The following is a 23,540-nucleotide window of genomic DNA, read 5'->3' as shown; positions in this document are numbered from 1 at the left end:
TGAGTTTTGAGACGTAACCATCTCTTCAAAGATTTTGTATTTCCTGATTGCGCAAGACACCTACGTCATGGACCTGTAAAGAAGAATACGGGGGAGCTGTCCGGAGGAAACCCAGCCGATCTGACGGGCAAAGCAGAACTCGATTCCCGATGACTGGCGGCGGAACAACGAGGCAGACCAATGCAACTGATGGCTAAATAGAATTAACGCAATCCCGGGGCAGGCGGAGAATAATATTCAGTTTCAGTGTAATATCAATTGAATTCCATAGTTTTCATGCATTGTAGATTGTTTGTATTTTGATTATCATGTGATAGATCGTTTATATCTTCGTGGCATATCAATCTAAGCTATTTTCTCGCGAGTGACCCAATAGTGTGTTGTTTTTAGGAAGGAATTAGGCAGTTTTCTTAAGAAAATAAGATCATATCCAATTAGGGAAGAGATTATATTATATGATAGTGTGATTTCTACGATATCAATCAGTTATAGTACATCATCATAGCATGCGTGAACTATTTTAAGAATAGAATGCCGTAGGAAGTTAGGGGAAATGTAGGATATCGTATTTAACAAATATAGGTTACCTGTTGCCATAAATGAGTGAGATAAGGTTAGATATGGATATACAGATAGACAGAAGACATGTCGATACTGAAAATGTAAATATTAATCCGGAAATTGATTTATTTTTAAGATGAAGATCATTTTTGTATAAATGTGGGTTATATAAGATGAATATTGAAATGTGTTACGTTAGATATGAAGTGAAATATGAAAATAGATATGAATGATGTTATATGAAGATAGGAAGGAAAGAATTGAGGAAAGATGTTAATGCTGTGAGGATATAATTGAAATGAATGAAATGTGAGAAGAGAAAGAATAAAATATTGGCGCAGGTGCGGATCATTAATATTTATTGAAGCAATAAAGATGTTTCATTGGTAGATTATCCATATCACATAATAAAAAATGGCAGCATAATACGATACTTACGAATAATATGGCAGGAATTGATCATCAAAATAAACCCTCATGTGCATGATTATTCGTTTAAATGAATATTTCAACATTAGATACCTACTTATAGGTTGCATTTGATAGTATATCAAGTATGGCGGGCATTTATTGGCATGTATAGTCATTAATACATGTTATTAATAATATTGAGAGGTTGATAGTCTTTTCAAATCTTCATCCATGGTATTCCCTATACTTAAAGTTGAACTTCATAAGGTCATACATTGGATTTGAGAAGTTATTAGGTTATTTATGATATGTTTATTTCATTTTGAGGCATAATAGATGTTTTAATGCAATGCTAATCACTACTAATATTTTTATTTTGAATGAACAACGTTTTGTGTGAGCAAAACTGAACCATTAATTTAACTGGATTTAATTCACGCGAATTTGTAAATAACTTATTTCTTTTATTTTCTTGTGTAATATTAGGGAAATATGAAGCGGCTGTCCATTTCAGTGACAATTATATTAATTCATACGACGACTAATGATTATATACAAATAATTTAAAGACTGTCATCCGAATTAATTAATTTTGGGATTTTCAAGCAGATACTTTACAATTTATCCATCATATTTCCTTTCCGTGAATAAATATTAGTAAATAATGTATATTTTAATAACATTTGTAGTTAGTTGGAATAGTACGTAAGTACATCTATAAAATCAAAAGCAAGTTTGCTTGTCCGTTATACAATTTTACACACCTCCACTGATCAGTACCAACATTTGTACCAAGGTTTTTGAGGCACTCGGACGGATCGCAGAGAGTTATATTGTTAACGATTTAATGGTCCGGCTCAATGGCTAAATGGTTAGCGTGCTGGCCTTTGGTCACCGGTGTCCCGGGTTCGATTCCCGGCAGTTGAAACATGTACTATTAATGATTTTATAAAATTTCCAAAGGCAAATATAGATATCGATTAGGTGGCTAAATATATCTTTGATTCTTAGATTGTCAAATTGATATGGACATGAAGTGGATAGTTTGTAATCGCTGAACTCTATCATACTAATTACAATTGGTCATCATAACTTCTATGACTTCTTGAGCAGGTTAATTGAAAAGCTGTGCATTTGGCTACATTTGCAAAATGTCTAAATATCTTCGTTCTAAATTGATTAAAAACTACCACAAGCGCGTTTGGGAGGATATAGGGAAATCTGAGGAATCGAGTAAGCCCAAGAAGTCTGCAGGAGAACGTGCCGGAGAGTACCGGCAGTACAAGAAAGTGGAGGCATCCGCGCAGCAGAGCATACAGTCGAGCACTTCTGCCTCTATATCATCTACTCTTCAATAGATAGTTAAGATATAGTGCTCTAAACCCACTGTCGGAAGCCCTGAAGACGGTTTTCCGTGGTTCCCTGTCTTCACACCATGCAAATGCTTTGGCTGTACTTTAATTAAGGTCACGGTCTCTTCCTTCCCAAACCTAGTCCTTTCCTATTCCATCATTGCCAAGAGAAATATATTTGTCGGTGTAACAAGAAACAAATTTTAAAAATGAAAAGGAAAGAAAAGAAAAGAACGAAATTCAAAAGAAGGAAAGAAAGATAGAAAGAAATAACGAAGGCTATAGGCATTGTAATTTTAAAACCATATTCAATAAACGTTGCTGTTGCATCTAATTCGCGCAGCTGTGAGCTTGCGTTCGGGAGATAGTGGGTGCGAACCCACTGTCGGCAGCCCTGAAGATGGCTTTCCGTGGCTTCCCATTTTCACACCAGGCGAATGCTGGGGCTCTCCTTTAATTAGGGCCACGGCCGCTTCCTTCACACTGGCCGCTACTTACCCAGGCCTAGCCCTTTCCGATCCTTGCATCCTCCAAAACTTCCTGTGCCTTGGTACGACGTTAAATGGGAAAAACAAATGAAAAAATGAAAAAGACGGGTTGAGTCCAAGGTTTATGGTTTAGAATACAGTACAACCTTCTGACAGAAATGCAGTAAATGGAATTAGATGGGCTTTTTATTTTATTTTTTTACCATATTATTTTACGTCGCTCCGACACAGATAGGTCTTAATGGCGACGATGGGATAGGAAAGGACTAGGCGGGGAAGGAAGCGACCTTGGCCTTAATTGAGGTACAGCCAAGGTATTTTTCTGGTGTGAAAATAGGAAACTGCTGAAAACCATCTTCTGGGCTGCCGACAGGGAGATTCGAACCCACTATCTCCCGAATGCAAGCTGATATCTACGTGGCCCAATCCGCAAAGAAACATGTTCTTGAGGCTTATAGATTTATATTTTCCCCATTTTCCTTTGTTCTAAGATTATAAATAATTCGTTTTCAGTGATCTACTTCCATAATTACGCAAGAAATAGACCAACGTCTAGTTACTGACGCCTTTATATCCGGTGGGAAATCCAACTCAAGACTTTCCTGGTTAAGAGAAAAGTAGCATCAGCATTCTGTATTGAGGTTTTCCTCATTCTCTTAAACACTCACCACATATTGTTTTATTACACAATGCGAAGAAACGAATCTTACGGCTCATTCATTGAAAGGAAAATCTGACATCAATAGACAACTTCAAGGCCTTGCTACTGGCACACGTCGCCTTTTATGTTTTACTAGCAGGAAACCTGTGCTTTGCTACGGTTTAAATTGGAAGTTGTCTTTCAAATTTTTAAATTTTGGCGAGTCCACCGTTGGTTGAACCTATAAATGCACCTTCAGTTCGTACATCAAACGGTTTTGAAAGAATTATGATTTATTTTCGAATCTAACACTCATTTGAAGTCCATAGAATTGGAATGTTTTAAAACCTTATGCCATTTCACAGCTAGGACATAGACGCGACCAAAATACGAAATTTTGACTTCGTTCGTCGAACAGTAATGTAGGAATGTTTTTTAGGGGTAGAATGTTATAAAGTATTTTTATTTAACATCTACGACATAGTTTCGGACATACGACCTTCGTAAAAATGAATATTTTGATTTTCAGAGTCAACCCATATCTAAACCCATCGGGGAGAAATATTTTGAAGTATATAATTTTGTTTTCGGCGCTAACTCCATTAGCCCCTAAGAGGTGGAAGGTTTTAAAATTGTTCATATTTCACACATAGGATATAAAATGTATACCGTCATTTGAAATTTTGTTTTCGTACGTTAAATGGTTTCGAAGGAATGTATATTTTTGTTTCTTGATCTTCACCCCCATTGAACTCCCTGAGGATATTTTTTAACCTTCTGTTATTTAACACCTAGGATATCATTTGAAACTTTAATTTCGTAAGTCAAATTGTTTCAGAGAAATGGATATCTTTATCATCAGAACCCACCTCGTCTCTAAATCCCTTAGGTGTGTATTGTTTTAAGATCACTTCCAATTTAAAGTCTAAGGTATCCAGGTGTAATCATCATGTAAAATTTTTACTTCGTCAAACTTTTAGAGAAATTAATATTTTTTGTCAACAATTCACCCCCCACCCCCAGTAAAACCCCTAGAGGAGGGTATTGTTTAAAGAACTCTTACTTTTTAAATCTAAGACATACAGGGGGAACTATCATGTGAAATTTAAACCTCGCAAGTCAAACCGTTTCAGAGAAATGAATAATTTTGACATCAGACCTCACTCTCGGCACACACAAAACCCCTTAGGGGTGTATTATTTTAAGACCATGCTGAAATAAGTGTTCCATTATTTCTGTTGCAGAGTATTTATGCTAAGTTTAAAGAAAATCCGACCTAAAAATATTTTTTGCAATACAAACTTTTATCGATCTTCTTTTTATAACCCTTTGGGACTTGATTTTAAAAAAAATTTCGCAGACGCACATGTCACCCATGAGTATCAGCTTGAAGCCCGGACGACATTATTATTATTATTATTATTATTATTATTATTATTATTATTATTATTATTATTATTATTATTATTATTATTATTGTTGTTGTTGTACCGGGAGGTACACCTCTACGCCGCAAGTTTAAATATTGCGCCAAAAAGTACTCCTCTACAGGAGAAACTCTGAACTTTAAAAACTGAATCAACTCATAAGTTTTCTCAGAAGATGTCACTACCGTAAATTTTGTGATTACGAAGTTGTCAGTACTGTGTGGAGTTCAACTTGTTTTGTTTTTATTGATCAAGAAGTGTGGACATTCTCTTATAGATGTCTCTACTAAAAAACTATGACCATGCACCCTGGTGCGAAGTGGAAGAACTTTATTTGAAGAAATTTTGTATTCATAAGTTTGTTCTTTACTAAATTTCGTTCTTTCATTTGTGGGTTGGCAATATTAATCTTTTCCTTCCGCCAGTTTTGAAATTAGCCAATCCATAATTTCTGTAATTAATTTTTGACCAATCATGTATTTCTTCTTCGACTTTGAGTGTATTTTCAAGACGGACCAATAAAGAAAGAGGGTGTGGCTTGATTATTCATAAAAGGTCTCGAATCTTCCACGAGGGTATAAAAATGTTGATTTTATTGTCTCTGGGCCACTCGAACAACATCTAGCATAGTGTATGGAAGTGTAGCAGGAGGCGGGAAGCGCCTCTTTCATCCGGCAGCAGCTCTTCAACAGGGTAATGGCCACTTAACATCTTTATTTCTTGCTAGCTCAGCAGTTTAATCCGCGGGGAAGGTCCGAAACCTTTATTATGTAACCTATCTTCAAACATGTAAATTGCCGTCACTTTTGTAAAACTTCAAATATCTTTAACTATAACTCGGGGATAGAGAGTGCTTTACCCTCTCGAACTCCCCTTCATTTTGCCCTGAGGTGATTACGTTTTGGTAATCTTTTCTTCTTTAATGTATTAAATTTTTCTTATACGAGTCACCTCCCTAGTTTGGGAATAGCCCCTGTTTCATCGGCCTAGTGCCTCTTAGGTTTTAAAAGGCTTCATGTAGGAGTGCAAGCAACGCCTCCATTCATCTTGGTATGTTGGGCCATTTATTTAATCTGTTCTTTTTTCACTGAGGCCCAGTAGGTTGGGTACAAGATCCCGCTGTTTCTTTGTAAGTGTGCCTTGAAGGCTTAATTGTTAAGTCCGTTGTGGCCTTTGATAGGCTCAGAACATTGAGAGCGGGTCAGCTCTTTATTTGTGGTAAATGTGCCTCTAGGAGGCTGGACAGTGCTAGGTGGGAGCAAGTACTCCAGGTTATTAGGGGTTTTCTGCCCTTTGATAAATATGTGATTGTGAGCTGAGAGCTCAGAGATTGTAAAAGGTGGGGCTTGTGGCCCAGATTGTTAAAATATCTCTAAAGCTTGGCTTTCCTGGTATTGTACCTGATTTGACTTGTTGTTACTTGTTAAAATCTTAAGTTTTATGTGAAGATTATTTTGCTATTTTTGAAAAATATAGCCTTTAATGCAATTTTAATCAATATCTCAGCTCTGTAGATAGACCCATTCCAGCCCGCACCTTCTTTCACCTCTGCATTCCACGGGTAAGCCCGTAACAATTATTATTGTTAATTCCACACAGTGGAGGATGCAGAACACATTTAAGAGGAGGGGGACCAAGGATCATTTAGTATTTCATTTTATCTCACCAACTCGTCCACTATACATAGCGTTTTTTTTTTCTTTGAAAAAGACAGTTTTAAGAATAGCCTAATTTTCCATAATACAAACACAGAGGATGTACTGGGTCTGTCTTTAGTGGGTACTAGCTACATTACCCGGTGGATTCGACAGTAATAATCGTCGTTTTCGATTGTTTGTAATGTCATCCCCTTTGCTGGGGGGTGCTAGGAGTGTCTTACCCCAAATCACTTTTTTCCAGATAGTATAGTACGGTAAGTCATGTGTTCACCAAGTTTAGTTGACAGATATCCTGGAATTTAATACATAAATCCATAATCTCGGTCATTTTGGACATTATTTTTACCCCTTCTCAATTTCCATTCCGACTGGGGCTGAACTATGACTTAAACGGCATCCAGAGTGTCACGGAGTTATGAGAGTCCTGCCCCCACAGCCATGTTTTCAGATAGTAAGCCGTATGTGTACTATGTTAGTTGAAAGCTATGCTGGAACATACCCACATTCATCTGTAATCATAGTTATTTTGTATATATTCTTTTTTCACCCCTTCTCACCCCATGTCGATGCGGCTGAACTTGGACTTAAAAGACATCTGGAGTGTCACTATTCATTTCAGCAGCGACCCCGAAAACTATGGATTCTCACTTTAATATTGGTCGTTTTCTATTACTTTTATACTTCACCGCCAATATCTGTCATTTTGGACTTTTTCGTTTATTCTCACCCCCCACCCCTCCCACTCCCCCACCCCCTTGCTGATGGGAGTCGATCTTGTACTTAAACGACATGCAGAGTGTCGCTAATCATCTCAGCGATCCCGGATCCTATAGATTCTACACTATTTTCGACTATATTCTTATGCGACTCTCTCCTCACCTCTACCCCTAGGGGTGGCTTACCCCCACCGTGTTTTTTCCAGATAGTCATATGTGTAGCAGAATCTCTCCTTGACCTAGCCTACATTTACACACGTGCCTGCTTCGAACATCAGGACTGTATTCCACAGTACTGTAGAATTCTTGAGCTGGTTATTTCTTCCTCCGATTCCTAGAACGGGATAGTGTGATGCCAATATCACTATAACGGTTGGTTATAGACCCTTAAAACATGGTTTCCGCGGCTCGTAGGGCCTTACCGAGTTTTGTTCTTCGCGTTCGTGAGGCTTAACATGAGCTTTGTCTCGTCCTTGTACGATAAACCAAACCCCATGGCACTACAACCCTTGAAGGGCCTGGGCCTACCAAGCGACCGCTGCTCAGCCCGAAGGCCTGCAGATTACGAGGTGTCGTGTGGTCAGCACCCAAAGCCTCTCGGCCGTTATTCTTGGCTTTCTAGACCGGTTATTATTATTATGACATTTTAAAATGTTTCCCCAGTCCAACATTATTATAGTGGTTAAGTGTAAGAGAGGACCGTGATCCCTAACTTCGCCGCAAATGTAAGTCAAGAATAAATAAATAAATAAATAAATAAATAAATAAATAAATAAATAAATAAATAAATAAATTACCGACCATATTAAGTTAATTTCACGCCTTTTATGGCCCTTCCCAGTTTTCGGCACTAATCCTTTTTTCTCGAAGGATCAGACCACTTCTTTTTTTTTCCTTTCTAAAGAACAGATAGTCATATTTCTCCCTTAAGACAATAACTACTACAACAACGTAATCAACTCTACGCCTTTCCCTTGGTATACCCCAGACACTAAGCTCATGAATGATAAAGGAGATAACTGAGCGGTTAGGGTCCCGCAGCTCTGACCTTGCTTTCGGGAGATGGTGGGTTCGAATCCCACCATTGACAGACCTGAAGATAATTTTCGGTGGTTTCCCACTTTCACATCAGGCAAATGCTAGGCCTGGACCTCAATTACGGACACGGTCGCTACCACCCCACACCCAGTCCTTTCCTATCCTTCCGTTGCCGTAAACCTTCGATGTGTTGGTACGACGTTAAACAAGTAGAAAAAAAGAAGATAAAGGATATAAAGTCCTGATACTCGCACTCAAATTGTGCACAATTTGTTCGATAGAACTGCTGGTTTATTACTTAAATATTCTATTGCAGAGCATAACTTTCCGGCACAAGTATAACAGGTTTACAAGCTGTGAAGCCATGAAGTGCTTGTTCTTTTACGACTTCTAATAATAACTTACAGTTTATCGCACCACCCAGGAGTACTCGCAGTGTGTTTGCAAGTCACACCTTGTTATGTGACATCAAGACATATTCACATGTCGCAACAAACAGTCGAAGAAGCTAAGGGATAGCTCATCTTCTAAGTTCAATATATTTTCAGCACGCTTAATTGTTCATATATAACACTAAGATACTTTTGGTATGTCTATTTCTTACTTCCAGTTCTAATGCTTTTTTTTATCATTTTACTTCATATTGTGACATTTTACGAAAGAAATTTCTTTTTGCAATTCTTTTCGCAGCAATTTTCTCAAATGCACTTTATTTGATTTATTTTTCGGAGTATATTTCTAGAACTCACTATGACGAATCACGACGTGCTACCACTCCAGAGTCCATTCCTACACTAATTGTCAGCTGCGCGGCACGGTGATTTTAGTACCTGAGGATGGCAGCACTATTTCATCACCCGATGGCATCATTCATTGAATTTCCTTCCTTAAAATGAGATATGGAATACTGTCGTCGCGTGTGTGGTCTAGATATTTTGTTCGTTCTGAAATATTTCACGGTTCTGTAAAACTCACCGGCCCAAGTACAGTTCCGAAACCATGGACGTATTCTATGTCAAAATATAGCCAGTCATGTGACTGATCTCCCTGAGAGTGTTTGTACATAATTTCATGAAATTCCGACCGGCAGTTTAGACATGGTATCGTTAACATGATCTCATTTCTACAGAGATTTTAGAAGGGCTGAAACTCCTGCTTTAACAAGTAAAAGTGTATTATTATTTCAAATAATAATAATAATAATAATAATAATAATAATAATAATAATAATAATAATAATAATAATAATAATAATAAACCATTAATAAATGAAGGAAACGAAGTAAAGGCAATTAACTCTTTCGCAATTCTTATTCTCATCTACTTATCTGGTGTCACTAAATGGTTTGAAATGGACTTGGAGAGACAACTAACTAATTACATGCCTGACAACAAATGGAACGCTTCATCCTAATTTTGTAATAGAGCGAATGAACTTAAAACAAACATACCCCATGACACTACAGCCCTTGAAGAACCTTGGCCTACCAAACGACCACTGATCAGCCCGAAGGCCTGCAGATTACGAGGTGTCGTGTGGTCAGCACGATGAATCCTCTCGGCCGTCATTCTTGGCATTCTATACCGGGGCCGTTATCTCACCGTCAGATAGCTCCTCAATTCTAATCACGTAGGCTGAGTGGACCTCGAACCAGCCCTCAGGTCTAGGTAAAAATACCTTACCTGGCCGGGAATCGAACCCGGCACCTCCGGGTAAGAGGTAGGCACGCTACCCCTACACCACGGGGCCGGCAAGCGAATGAACTTGCCACGGCTAAATGGAGGAAGAGGAGTGAATACTCAACCCCAGAAAGATACGCCGCGATCGGACAGAAAACTTACGAAGATACTCCCGTTCAAAGCGAGTTCAAAATCTATTCGCAGCCGTCTGTTGTGCTGATGACGTGTAATCTATTAAATTATAAGTTTATTAAACACATTGTGTACATTAGATTGGATTTGGTTTTCACCAGCCTTTTGTCACCGTGTTTACAGACTGAGTTCTGTTTCCACATTTTGCCAAATGGTACTTGGGGCATGGTTGGATGCATAGTTTGCAGAAGCAGTCCTCCTTTGGTTCGTTTTATGGATTCTGGCATATTTTTCCGTGAAAACCGTGGGCGGCAAATCTTGTGTAGGGATGGGGGACCTCGAATTTTGGTCCTTTTCAGGTTTCTGTTTTCATCGCTTTTGTGTTCTTTATTTCTCTCAGTATCTCGCTGGCTTTATTATGTCTCTCCTCGATGACAGTTTTGTATGTTTGCGTTTCTGGTAGCCCGAAGCAACTTCTTATGTCTTCAATAAAGTAGGATTCCTGTGCTATTATGTACTCATAACTGTTCCTTGTGAACTTAGATATTGAGAGGGCTCTTTTCAGGAATGTTGCTTTAAGGTTCTCTAGTTTCCTAAGGTTGTTCACCGTCGGGTAGGGCCATATTCATTGGATTTTAGCTTGAACAGCGCTACAGTGGTTACTAGGGAATGTTTCTGGAGTTTATGGATGTCATATGTTGCTTTCGTTGCGACCGTTGCTTTCTCTTCTCTGTGCAAGGAGAAGGCGGTCCCGGTTGTTTGCATCGTGACCCCCAGGTACTTGAAGCTGGGTACGAATTCTAGGGTTTCTCCTCCGCACATGAGGTGGTCCCTCTTGGATATCCTTCCTCCCATTCTAAACTTCATTGCTTTTGTTTTGGCACTGTTTATTTTCATAGAGTTTTCTAGTGCCCATAGTCTGACGTTCTCCATCGCTGTCTGCAGAACATCTTGGTTCTTGGAGAGGATCACCATATCGTCTGCATAAGTAAACAGTTTAACATTTCTTGTGTTTATAGTCCGGCCAATGTCTGCTGTTATTACACTGAAGAGAACTGGGGATCATCGACTCTCCTTGTAAGACTCCTCTTGTTTGGGTGATACTCTTCGACGTGGTTATCCTGTCATAGATTGTCACATAGTTCGCATTTAAAATTGATTTGATTGTAATACGTCGTTTGTGCTGCCAAATAGATTCTCTAGTTTTCGAATGAGTATTCTGCTATCTGTACTGTCAAATGTCTTGGAGTAGTCCGTGTAGATCGCAAACAGTGGTGTGGCGGGTTGCACTGCTGTTGTTGTTATTTCTTGTACGAGTTCCTGAACAGCATGTAATGTTGATCTGCCCAGGTGAAGCCGTATTGGTTCGGTGGTATACTGGCGTATAATATTTGTTCCACGCGTCCTAGTGGGATCTTGGAGAAAAGTTTGAACATAACATTTTCTAGGGCAATTCCCCTGTATAGATCACGGTTATAATTGTTCTTGGTCTGAATTATTCTTTAGGCACTCACTGAATAGACATTTTAGCTGCCCTAGCAGGTCTTAAAATGTGTCCTTCAGGTGTTCCATGAATATTCCATCAGGTCCGGCCGCTTTGTCATTTTTCCCCTTTCTTATAAGTTGGTTGACTTGTTCCATTGTAATTGGGCTCGTGTCTTGTTTGTTTGCCGCATTTGGTGTGAAGTAGTTTGAGTGGGCTTCCCATTCATCCATGTTTACGAGTGGGTTTGGTGCCTATTTCTTTGAGAGCATTAGTATTTTGTGAGGCTTCGCTGCTGCATCATTTATCAAATTCTGTTCTGTAGAGAGGTCGTGCTCTATCTTCTTTTCCTTCAATAGTCTTTTGTGTTTCAGACGTTTTTCAGCATATTCCTCTATGGAGAAGTTGCAGTGTTCTTTGTTTCATGATGTAACACTGTTCGTAAATCCATGGATTTGCAGTGTGTTCATACGTGGATATTTGAGTAGTGGCACGTAGGATTGTGATGTTCAGTGTTGATACCACTTCATTCAGAATCCCCTGCTTCAACGTATGCATTACTTCCGGCAGCTCTTCTTTGTTCACTTGCCATCTTTCCTGATTTATGCGTCTTGAAACTTTTGGTTTAAGGTTTTCGTCTGCTTGCTCCTGTATTCCAGATCTTATTTGGACTGGGAGGTGTTTTCTGACAGCATTTTTTTTCTTTTTTTACTTGTGTGTGCCCTTGGATATTCGTAAAGACTAATTCAATTGTGCTCCTCCCATTCGGAGCTATATACGTGTAGTCCTTCACTCTATTTAGCAGTCTTAGCTGGTGTTCCATGAGGAAATCCGTGACCGCTTGGGTTTTCGGGCTCCATTTATTTATACGGCAGTTTAGGTCCCCTAGTAGGATGGTAGGTTTGTCGCTTTCTATGTTCTCCATTGCCCTACCTAGTTCGTCAATGATGACCTCTGGTTCTGTGTTATCATTTCCGGAGACTACTGTTAGAGTGCTCTTTGTACGAACAATTGAGCTGATAGGTTGCAGGCGCGGCTTCATCAAACAGCTTATTCCCCCTGCTGGCCGGCCTCTGTATCCTTTCTTGGCTATGGGAATGGATACCGTAGAAGCTGTTAATGCATACTTCTTCTATGCTGAAAGTTTTTGTGAAGAGTAGCATATAATTTTCCTGAAAAGTGAGAAGTGGGGGTCATGGCAATTGTACTATATTTTAGACCTTCTACGTTCCATGTCATTATTTTGAGGCGTTCCGTGTTATTGCTGTTACTGCGCAATCTGCCATCCTGATAGCTTTTTGCGGGGATAGGTAGTGCTGCTTTCTGACCTTTGTGATTGGAAATGCAAGGGGCGAAAAGTGATCCCTTTAGGCCAGAAGTTTTCATTGCCCACTGTTTTTTCTTCTTCTTCAGGGGTTGCTATTTTGAACGCCTTATTCCTCCCTCTTGTTCGAAGGCAAAGCATTTCTTTACTGTGGTGAGGCCCTTTTCTGTCATATAGCCTCTGATATCTTCTTCTGTGGTGTCCTCATCTAGGTGGCCTTTATACATTCAGTACAAAAGTTCTGTCGGTTTGAGTCTTCCTCCAGTGTTGTTCCCCTTCCCTCTTTTGGGTGGTGGTGGATGGAGCGTTTGTTGAGCGTGTTGTAACTGGTGGCTTCTATTTTGGATGCCATTCTCGTTTCTAGTGTTACTGTCTGGATCCTGTCGGGCCCGTCGTCTTCTTACTGTAACGTATCCCACGTTGTCTGTGTCCTCCCCTGGATTGTTTGTTGACTTCCTCTTCGGTGGACAGGTTGTTTTCTGTTCACTTTGTAGTTCAGTTGTCTCTTCTATTTTACATCATGGACTCTCTCTGCAGGCTGATTCTCCCCATGATTTTCTTCTCTAGTTCTACCTCTGTGGATGCCTCTCTTTTTCGGGCGGCATGATTCGTTGGGAGCTGGGAGGTGGCTTCGTATTTTTCTCTGTGCTGGCCTTTTCTGGTCGGTTGCTCTGGAGATGCTGGCATTCACTTGTGGGTTTGGTCATTAGGCGCTACTATTAGCTGATCTTTCAGGTCTCCACCTTCTCCAGACTGTTCTGTTCCAGCCGACTGATCTTCAGGTGCCATTGGGGGTTTGTCGATTTGGCCGTTGGGTGCCTCTCTTGGCTGGGGTTCTTCCGAGTCAATAGATGTCAATACCTGTCTCGGCAGGTTGCTGCCTCCTTCTTGCCGTACAACGTCCTTTTGGGTTTGCTTGACATCTTTTGAAGTATTTTCTTGGCTCTGTCTTGCCCTTATTTAATGCAGCTTTCATTTCAGCAAAACATGTTCTTATGGCATGTCTTCCTTTGTCTCTTTGAGGTAACCACCATATTTCCGCGATATTTTCAATGCTTTTGAGAGCTGATTCCATATGTTTCCCCGTCTCGTCTGCCATGATTATTGAGATGCCTGCGTGAATACTGAACGACAGGTAATACAAACAAGGTATAAATTTGTATTTTCGGTGTCTGAATGCCTATCTTCCTTTAGCGCATGTGTGAAACGTTCATCCCTTTTGTGTGTGAAAGTCTTACCACAGTGCGTGCATGAGAACGTTTCCTCTCCTGCGTGAGTGATATGAGTAAATGCCTTACCGCATTTGATTCATAAGATAAGCGTTTCTCTCTTATGCGCAACTACCTGCCGCGTGCTGTACTCGAGTTGTTTCAATGTCCAGCAGACCGGCATGTAACTCTAGCGTGCTACGTACCTTATTGAGGTTACGAGCCTCCAGATATTTTGTGCACCGATCGTCTCATTTCTCCCATATTTTCGGGTTTTTCAGTTGTTTTACTTCCTTGCGATTAAACAGTTAGTGTCTAAGTATGTATTCATTTCGTTTATCACTTTTACCGGGCGAGTTGGCCGTGCGGTTAGGAGCGCAGGGCTGTGAGCTTGCATCCGGCAGATAGTGGGTTCAGATCCCACTGTCGGCAGCCCTGAAGATGGTTTTCCGTGGTTTCCCATTTTCACACCAGGCAAATGCTGGTGCTGTACCTTAATTAAGACCACGGCCGCTTCCTCCCAACTCCTAGGCCTTTCCTATCCCATCGTCGCCATAAGACCTATCTGTGTCGGTGCGACGTAAAGCAACTAGCAAAAAAAAAAAAAAAAATGATCACTTCTATTCGCCGTATTTCCAGGACCGACTGACACACGAAAGTTTCTACATCTTTCAATCACAACAAAGTTTACACTATTCAACCTTGAAAGCATGTCAACTCCTCCAAAATTCTCCAACACAACAGCTACAACGGACCTGGAAGTAAAAAGAACTCCATGGTTCATATCCTCATCATCTAAGTCAATCATCTGTTGACACACCAAAATCCACTCTCTGGCTGAAACACGGCTACCTTCACGAAGACACAAAAGAGTTCTTGAAAGCAGTCCAGTGCCTATATACCGTACTGTATCTAAAATAAGAGTTTTGTCTGTACATTGTTCAGAATTTTTAAAAGAATGGTATCTCTCTATCAGTCGTGTCCATAGTAACAAGGAAATGCACTTTTTTAATTTTCCGTAATTGTCTGTCTGCCTGCCTGTATGTACTGAAGGTATGTATGTATGTATGTATGTATGTATGTATGTATGTATGTATGTATGTATGTATGTACGGGCATCACGAGAAAATGGCTGGAGAGAATATAATGAAAATCGGTATGTAAAGTTGGGGAATGAGGCACCACAATCTAGGCTGTAAATAATTGTATTTACGCAGAGTGAAATGGTAGTTTAGGGGACGGACTTAAAATTTAATACGCACATATTCATATTGTTACTGGTTCTATCGATACATAGGTACTACATAACCAAAGTTATAGAGAATACAAGTTCCTGTAATTTGTGTTTTATACAGGTTTACCATACCGACTATGATAATAGAAATCATGAATTTAGATTTTTGTTGCTTAGTCCATATCAACGCCAAGCATTGCTAACATGGAGATCTATACACCGTATACATAACATAACTTGTCCTGACTGACTGACTGACTGACTGACTGACTGACTGACTGACTCATCATCGCCGAGCCAAAACTACTGGACATAAAGGAATGAAATTTTGGGGATACATTCATGTTACAATGTAGGTGCTCAATAAGGGAGGAATTTTGAATATTCCATCGCAAAAGGGGTGAAAAGGGGGGAATGAATTTTTAAAATGAGTGTAGCTATATCTCGAAAACTGAATAGTTTAAAGACATGAAAATTGGTACTTGAAATCTTTTTAAAAAATAAAGAAACATCTACTTTTTTGCTTTCGGAAAATCCTGTTCACGGGGGTAAAAAAAAGGGTGAAAAATGAGTTGTATACCTTGTATGTGGATACTTATCTCTCGAAATCTGAAGATGTTACAGTCACGAAAATTGGTATTTGAATTCTACTTTAAAAATAAAGAGACACGTATTTTTTGTTTTTGGAAAATATACCCAAGGGGTGATGAACAGGAGTGACAAACGGGGTGAATTCTTAAAATGAGTATATCTCAAAAACATAACATGTTACAGACGTGAAAATTGGTATTTGGAATCTCCTGTAAAACTGAAGGAAGGCACAAAATATGTTTTCTGAAAATTCACTTAAGGGGAAGAGTTAAAGTGGGTGCATTTTTAAAATGAACATATATATACTGTATATTTCAAAAACTTAACACGTTACAGATGTGAAAATTGGTATTTTTAAACTTTTAAAAATAAAAATAACACGTATTTGTTTGTTTTAGGAAAAAACACTTCAGTGGGGAGAGGGCTGTATAAAGGACTGAAAAAGGGGTTGAATTATTTTGATGTGCATACTTATATCTCAAAAGCTGAAGACGTTACAGATATGAAAATTTTTATTTTGTATCTTCTTTAAATAAAAAACACGTATTTGTTTTCGGAAAATCCGCTTAAGGGGGTAAAAAAAGGCGAGAAATGGGTTGAATACCTTCACCTTTTGTGATGATACTTATATCGCAGAAACTGAAGATATTACAGTCATGAAAATTGGTATTTGGAATCTACTTTAAAAATAAGGAAACACGTATTTTTTTGTTTTGGGAAACCTACTTAAGGGGAAGGTAAACATGACTGACAAAGGGGGTGAGTTTTTAAAACGAGTAAGCCTATACCTACAGTATATCTCAAAAACGTAACATGTTACAGACATGAAAACTGGAATTTTAACCTCTTTTAAAAATAAAGTGACACATACTGTTTCTCTTTCAAAAAATCACTTGGGGGGGAGGGGAGGATAAAAAGAACTGAAAGAGGGGTTGCATATTTTTAGGATACTGGTATCTCAAGATCTAAAGATATTACCTTACATCACAGCCTGCATGGTTGCTAGGTAACAGTTCTTTTTGTGAGGATACTTATATCTCAAAAAGTGAAGATGTTACAGACATGAAAATTTGTATTTCGAATCTTCTTTAAAAATAAAGAAGTATTCTTCTGTTTTGGGAAAATCCAATTAAGGGTGGGTAAATGAATTGAAAAATGAGTTGAATTATTTGTATGAGAGTACTTATATCTCAAAAACGAAGGATGTTACGGACGTGAAAATTGTTATTTGGAATCTCCTTTAAAAAAACACGCATTACTTGTTGGGGGAGGGGGGCTCAACTTAAGGGAGTGTAAAAGGAGTTGAATTCTTTTTATGAGGATACAAATAAGAAGTGGACATAAAACAATACACCCCTAACTTAAGGGGTCTTGACTGGGGGATGAGGAATGATGACAAAAATATACGTTTGTATGAAACCGTTTGAATTACGAATTTAATATGTCAAATGATATCCTAGGTATTAAATAACAGAAGGTTTGAAACAAATTTAAACCCTCAGAGAGTTAAATGGTGTTTAAGTTCCTCCAAAACGGTTTAACGTACGAAGATAAATTTCCAAGTAGCGGTCTATATTTTAAATCCTAGGTGTCTCTCCTCATCATATTCAGACAACAGACCACCATAGAAACACGCAATAGTGCTTACATGCCTCTACATAGGGTTGGCGTCAGGATGTAATTACTATTGCGTGTTTCTATGGTGGTCTGTTGTCTGAATTTGAATAGGAGAGTGTTGGGAAAAACACATACACCCAGTCCCCGAGCCAGAAAAATTAATCAGACGCGATTAAAATTCCCAACCCAGCCGGTAATCGAACCCGGGACCCTCTGAACCGAAGATCTCAACGCTGACCATTCAGTCAAGGTGTCGGATTGCGAGCTTCACCAATGACGGTGAAAAAGTCGTAGCAGAGGAGGACAAAATAGAGAAACAAAAGTAAATAATGGAGAGAACATATGAGGTCCGCCTCCGTGGTGTAGTGGTTAGCGTAATTAGCTGCCACCCCCGGAGGTCCGGGTTCGATTCCCGGCTCTGCCACGAAATTTGAAAAGTGGTACGAGGGCCGGAACGGGGTCCACTCAGCCTCGGGAGGTCAACTGAGTAGAGGTGGGTTCGATTCCCACCTCAGCCAACCTGGAACTGGTTTTCCGTGGTTTTCCACTTCTCCTCCAGGCAAATGCCGGGATGGTACCTAACTTAAGGCCGCGGCCGCTTCCTTCCCTCCCCCTTGCCTGTCCCATCCAATCTTCCCATCCCCCCACAAGGTCCCTGTTCAGCATAGCAAATGAGGCCGCCTGGGCGAGGTACTGGTTATTCTCCCCAGTTGTATCCCCGACTCAGAGTCTGAAGCTCCAGGACACTGCCCTTGAGGCGGTAGAGGTGGGATTCCTCGCTGAGTCCGAGGGAAAAACCGACCCTGGAGGGTAAACAGATTAAGAAGAAGAAGAAGAAGACATATGAGACGAAGTATAATAACTTAAGACATTAATTTCAGTCACGTAGCTATCAGCTTGAATTCGGGAGATAGTGGGTTCGAACCCACTGTGGCCAGTCCTGCAGATGGTTTTCCGTGGTTTCCCGTTTTCACTTCAGGCAAATGCTTGGGCTGAACCTTAATTAAGGTACTCTTATCATACTTCGTACTCTTATCCCATCGTCGCCATATGACCTCTCTTGTGTCGGTGCTACATACAGCAAATTGCAAAGATTAATTTCAGTGAACCTGTAAAGAATGCCTTGGCTACGCACAGCTCAGGATTTTACTGACTCGATATAAGCAGAGGAAGTCAGTTTACTGTGTCTTACCTGAGAAGCCGATTGCAGCGTATTTCCATTGAAGGTGTAAGCAGCGTTCATTCCTTGCTTTAGCAGTGAGCAGGATATTGAAACACACTTCTCAGCTGCTGGAGTTCCGTAGCTGTAGGCTGAAGACATTCAGACTTTCAATCATTCAATAATGAATGCTCTCTCTCCCCAGTTGGTGACAATCCGTGACGGGGAGAGATTAGTGTTTATTCATTGATCCATGCATGAACACAATTCGATCACGCAATAATTCACTCAGTCATTCTTCATTCATTCGTTCGTTCGTTCGTTCGTTCGTTCGTTCGTTCGTTCGTTCGTTCGTTCGTTCGTTCGTTCGTTCGTTGGTTCGTTCATTCATACAGTCATTGAGTTAATTCGTCACGTCTATTGTAAGCTGAGGATAACACTGTTCAGACCCGTGTCATAAATACTTACACTAATACAAATTAACAAGGGTACGATACATGTCCTAGATTATGTAACGCCGTGCGGTTAGGGTGAGCTTGCATCCGGGAGATAGTGGGTTCGAGTCTCACTGTCGGCAGCCCTGAAGATGGTTTTCCGTGGTTTCCCATTTTCACACCAGGCAAATACTGGGGCTGTACCTGAATTAAGGCCACGGCCGATTACTTCCCACTCCTAGGCCTTTCCTATCCCGTCGTCGCCATAAGACCTAAGTGTGTCGGTGTGACGTAAAGCAAGTTGTAAAAAAAAAAAAAATTATATAACACTTAACATCTAGGACAAAAATTAATATTTTTTTAAAAAATACTAAAATTTAGAGATAGGGTGTAAATAGTGATTAGATGTACAGTAATTGTACTGTAATGTTTAATGTGGTAATAGATACATTAATTATAACAAGAAAATCATGCTAGAATAAACAATAATTTGGATTGCAAAATATTATTTTGCTCTCTTCAGTTCCAGGTTATCCGGAATTAGGGGTGGAAGTATTCTATTCTATTCAATTCGAAACACACTTCTTATAATTTGAAATAAAACGTAGTTGTATGTATGTATGTATGTATGTATGTATGTATGTTTAGTCTTCAGCCCGAAGGTTGGTTGGATCCTCAACAGTTCCGCCATCAGCTGTCATAAATGGCCTAGGCATCACTGAAGAGGCGTGCTAGGGAATGAGGAGTGAGGTAGTTTCCCGTTGCTTTCCTCACCGAGCCAGAAGTTGCTATTACATATCAGTCTGCCAAGCCCACTGAAATGCATGCACCAACCGACCCTATGAGCAGCATTTTCACACCATTCATAGCAGGGACTGGCTGCATAAGGAATGGCATTACTAGCATCACTCATACCTCAGTCACTTTCATCTTGTCAAAGCCAAGGATAAAGCTGAGGCAGATCAACGAAAGTAACAATATTGCTCTCGCCCATACCAGAAGACATAGTGCACTGTAAACATTACGTCCTGCCAGCAAAGCCATGTGAAAGATCCTTCCGATAATATTTCTGCATTTCATGAACTTTCAGAAGAAGTTAGTGAAAACATAATTAATCAAGATAATATGTGAACTTACGTCATTTGAAAATGAAAATCCTCAGCCTGTTACCATTCATTCGACCAGGTCAGGGATGGAGGGATGACGCCCATATCTAGCGGCGAGGATATTCATTGTACCGGCTGCCGAAGCCTATCGCAATCCTTTGAAGCAATGATTAATGACTGACGGATGAAATTAAATTTTATTGGTGACCTTTTCCGCCTCCGCTTTGTCCAGCACAAATCTCACATGAAGTGACCGGAATCTCAACCACAAAAACCTTCGGCGAGAGACCGGCACGCTGCCGCTTGAGCCTCGGAGGCCATATGAACTTCCGTCATTTACCTAACACAAATTTCATGATACTATACGTGATGTCGGTTCGGAAGACAGACAGATGTCATTTCATTTTCATAGAGGTTGACGTAGCAATGACTCACTGCGATGAAACTCATCTCTTACTATAAACATAATTCAAATTTAATTTTTTTTTTTGCTAAGGGCTTTACGTCGCACCGACACAGATAGGTCTTGTGGCGACGATGGGATAGGAAAGGCCTAGGAGTTGGAAGGAAGCGGCCGTGGCCTTAATTAAGGTACAGCCCCAGCATTTGCCTGGTGTGAAAATGGGAAACCACGGAAAACCATTTTCAGGGCTGCCGATAGTGGGATTCGAACCTACTATCTCCCGGATGCAAGCTCACAGCCGCGCGCCTCTACGCGCACGGCCAACTCGCCCGGTAATTCAAATTTAATACTTTTGCTAAAGTGCCTATCTGACGTATCTTTCAGTTCAGTTAGTCAGACTGGCGTTGGGCGACGTTGTCTCGAAATCTCAGCGCGACACCCTTGCCTAATGTCCACCCGTACATTTTATCATTTCGAAAATATTCTTTTTTGAGTGCAGAGAAGTCCCGAGGCTAACGATAATGATGTATAATAAACAAAAGTAAGAACTTCACTGTATAAATGAATAGTTCTGAAGCGAAACGAAGAGTCATGCTTCCCAAATTATTTCTGGACCGAAGTGCGAATAAGGGAGCTTGCGTTTTCGGCGCGGCATCTCTTCTCTCTATTCCTAGCCTGGTCGGCACGTCCGGTGGCGCGGTGCGGGAAGTCAAGGCGACCTATGCAGATAAGAGCCACGCGTATGGCAGTGACGTCACTTCGTCAGCTGATCGACTCGACACGTGTGTAGAAGAGCACTTGAAAGTCGCGCAGAATTTCCAAGTGGTAATCCACAGGCCTGTTGAATGGCATGAGTTATGGACCAGCACGGGGATGTTTTTAAAGAGCACTCATGCCAACAGTAAGTGGTAATTATTCTTCCAAGCCTTTTTTACTCGACATAACACAACTCAACCAAGTATTACCCAAGGGATATAATAAAAAAGACGTAAGGGATAAAAGTTCTGTCGAGTATCATTGCACGTGTCCGCCTCTGTGGTGTAGTGGTTAGCGTGATTAGCTGCCACCCCCGGAGGCCCGGGTTCGATTCCCGGCTCTGCCACGAAATTTGAAAAGTGGTATGAGGGCTGGAACGGGGTCCACTCAGCCTCGGGAGGTCAACTGATTAGAGGTGGGTTCGATTCCCACCTCAGCCATCCTGGAAGTGGTTTTCCGTGGTTTCCCACTTCTCCTCCAGGCGAATGCCGGGATGGTACCTAACATAAGGCCACGGCCGCTTCCTTCCCTCTTCCTTGCCTGTCCCTTCCAATCTTCCCATCCCTCCACGAGGCCCCTGTTCAGCATAGCAGGTGAGGCCGCCTGGGCGAGGTACTGGTCATTCTCCCCAGTTGTATCCCCGACCAAGAGTCTGAAGCTCCAGGACACTGCCCTTGAGGCGGTAGAGGTGGGATCCCTCGCTGTGTCCGAGGGAAAAGCCGACCCTGGAGGGTAAACAGATGATGATGATGATGATGATCATTGCACATGCATATATGCAGGGGTGATGTAAATGTTGACTGTCAGAGAATTAGCGAACATATTTTTCCTTTTGTATAATAACCAGGTAAATGAACTGTCATTTTTACATTAAGAATTTAGCATTATGAAAATAAATGTAGCATTTTGTAGCAAAATTTAGCTTTTTTAGCGTTTGACTTTGAAAGTGATATTTTAGAATAGATAATTGGGCGTTAAGAGCCTCCGTGGCTCACACAGCAGCGCGTCGGCCTCTGTCCGCTGGATACCGTGGTTCAAATCCCGGTGACTCCATGTGAGATTTGTGCTGGACAAAGCGGAGGTGGGACAGGTTTTTCTCCGGGTACTCCGGTTTTCCCTATCATCTATCATTCCAGCAACACTCTCCATTATCATTTCATTGCATCTATCAGTCATTAATAATCACCTTGGGAGTGGCGACCCCATTGTAATACTAGCCTATATATGTTTCATTCATTACATTCCTGACCCGGTCTAAGACTGAAAAACAGGTTGTAGGTTTTCATTTTCAATTGGACGTTAAAATATCAACTGCTGGATTTCCTAGATTTCCCCGTTTAAATTCAAGAAAATAACTAAAGGAATGCACAAAATTCAAATAAAATTGTGAACATTAACAAACATTTGAACTGATATAGGTCTGCTTACTCATAAAAATTATTTACATTAATTTAGAAATCCGTATTCGACACAGTACAGGAATAAGATTTTCTTGAAGGCTTTCGCTTGGGGCGTGGGATTGTATGGAAGTGTAACATGGTCAAGAACTAGCTCAGAAAAGAAGGAGAATAAAATCTTTCGAAATGTGATGTTACAGTAGAATGCTGAAGGTGAGATGGGCAGATCGAATCAGAAATGCAGAGATACTGAATCAAATTGATGAGAGAAAAACGATATAGCGAAATTTGACCAGAAGAAGAGATAGAATTGTAGGACACGTCTTAAAAAACCCAGGATTTGTTCAGTTATAGTATTTGAGGGAAGTGTAGGTGATAAGAATGGGTATGACAGATTACAGTAGGTGTAGTATGTAGTAATTACGCAGAAGAAAGTTTAACAGAGGATAGAGTGGTATGAAGAGAGGCACCAAGCCATTCCAGGAACTGATGACACAAATGTACATTTTTTAACACCCTCATTAAAACATAAATGATTTCAGTTGTAGTTTAAATTACCAGATTTGGTCTAACATTCAGGAAAACATTACCATTCAAGATAACGCTTGAGCATAATGTCATTTGAAAGCATTACTAAATATATAGCAAACTACAAATGTCAACATTGCCAGACTTTTAGAAAGCAGGCCAGCCAGGAGATGCGTGGTGGTTTGAGGTGAGGTGAC

General features: G+C 40.3%; 1 long non-coding RNA gene across 1 annotated transcript in view; it reads right to left on the bottom strand.

The window, feature by feature from the left end:
* Nucleotides 1-20,330, bottom strand: part of LOC136876068 (uncharacterized) — a 190,653-nt gene extending 170,323 nt beyond the window's left edge. The window contains exons 1-2 of the long non-coding RNA XR_010860530.2: nucleotides 20,291-20,330; nucleotides 18,753-18,871 (exon numbers count right to left, since the gene is read on the bottom strand). This is a non-coding gene — a long non-coding RNA (uncharacterized lncRNA). The remainder of the gene's footprint in view (nucleotides 1-18,752; nucleotides 18,872-20,290) is intronic.
* Nucleotides 20,331-23,540: the final 3,210 nt, after the last annotated feature.

Source organism: Anabrus simplex, chromosome 6, assembly GCF_040414725.1.
Source record: "Anabrus simplex isolate iqAnaSimp1 chromosome 6, ASM4041472v1, whole genome shotgun sequence".
Taxonomy (NCBI): domain Eukaryota; kingdom Metazoa; phylum Arthropoda; class Insecta; order Orthoptera; family Tettigoniidae; genus Anabrus; species Anabrus simplex.
This window is presented reverse-complemented; position numbering and strand designations above follow the sequence as displayed.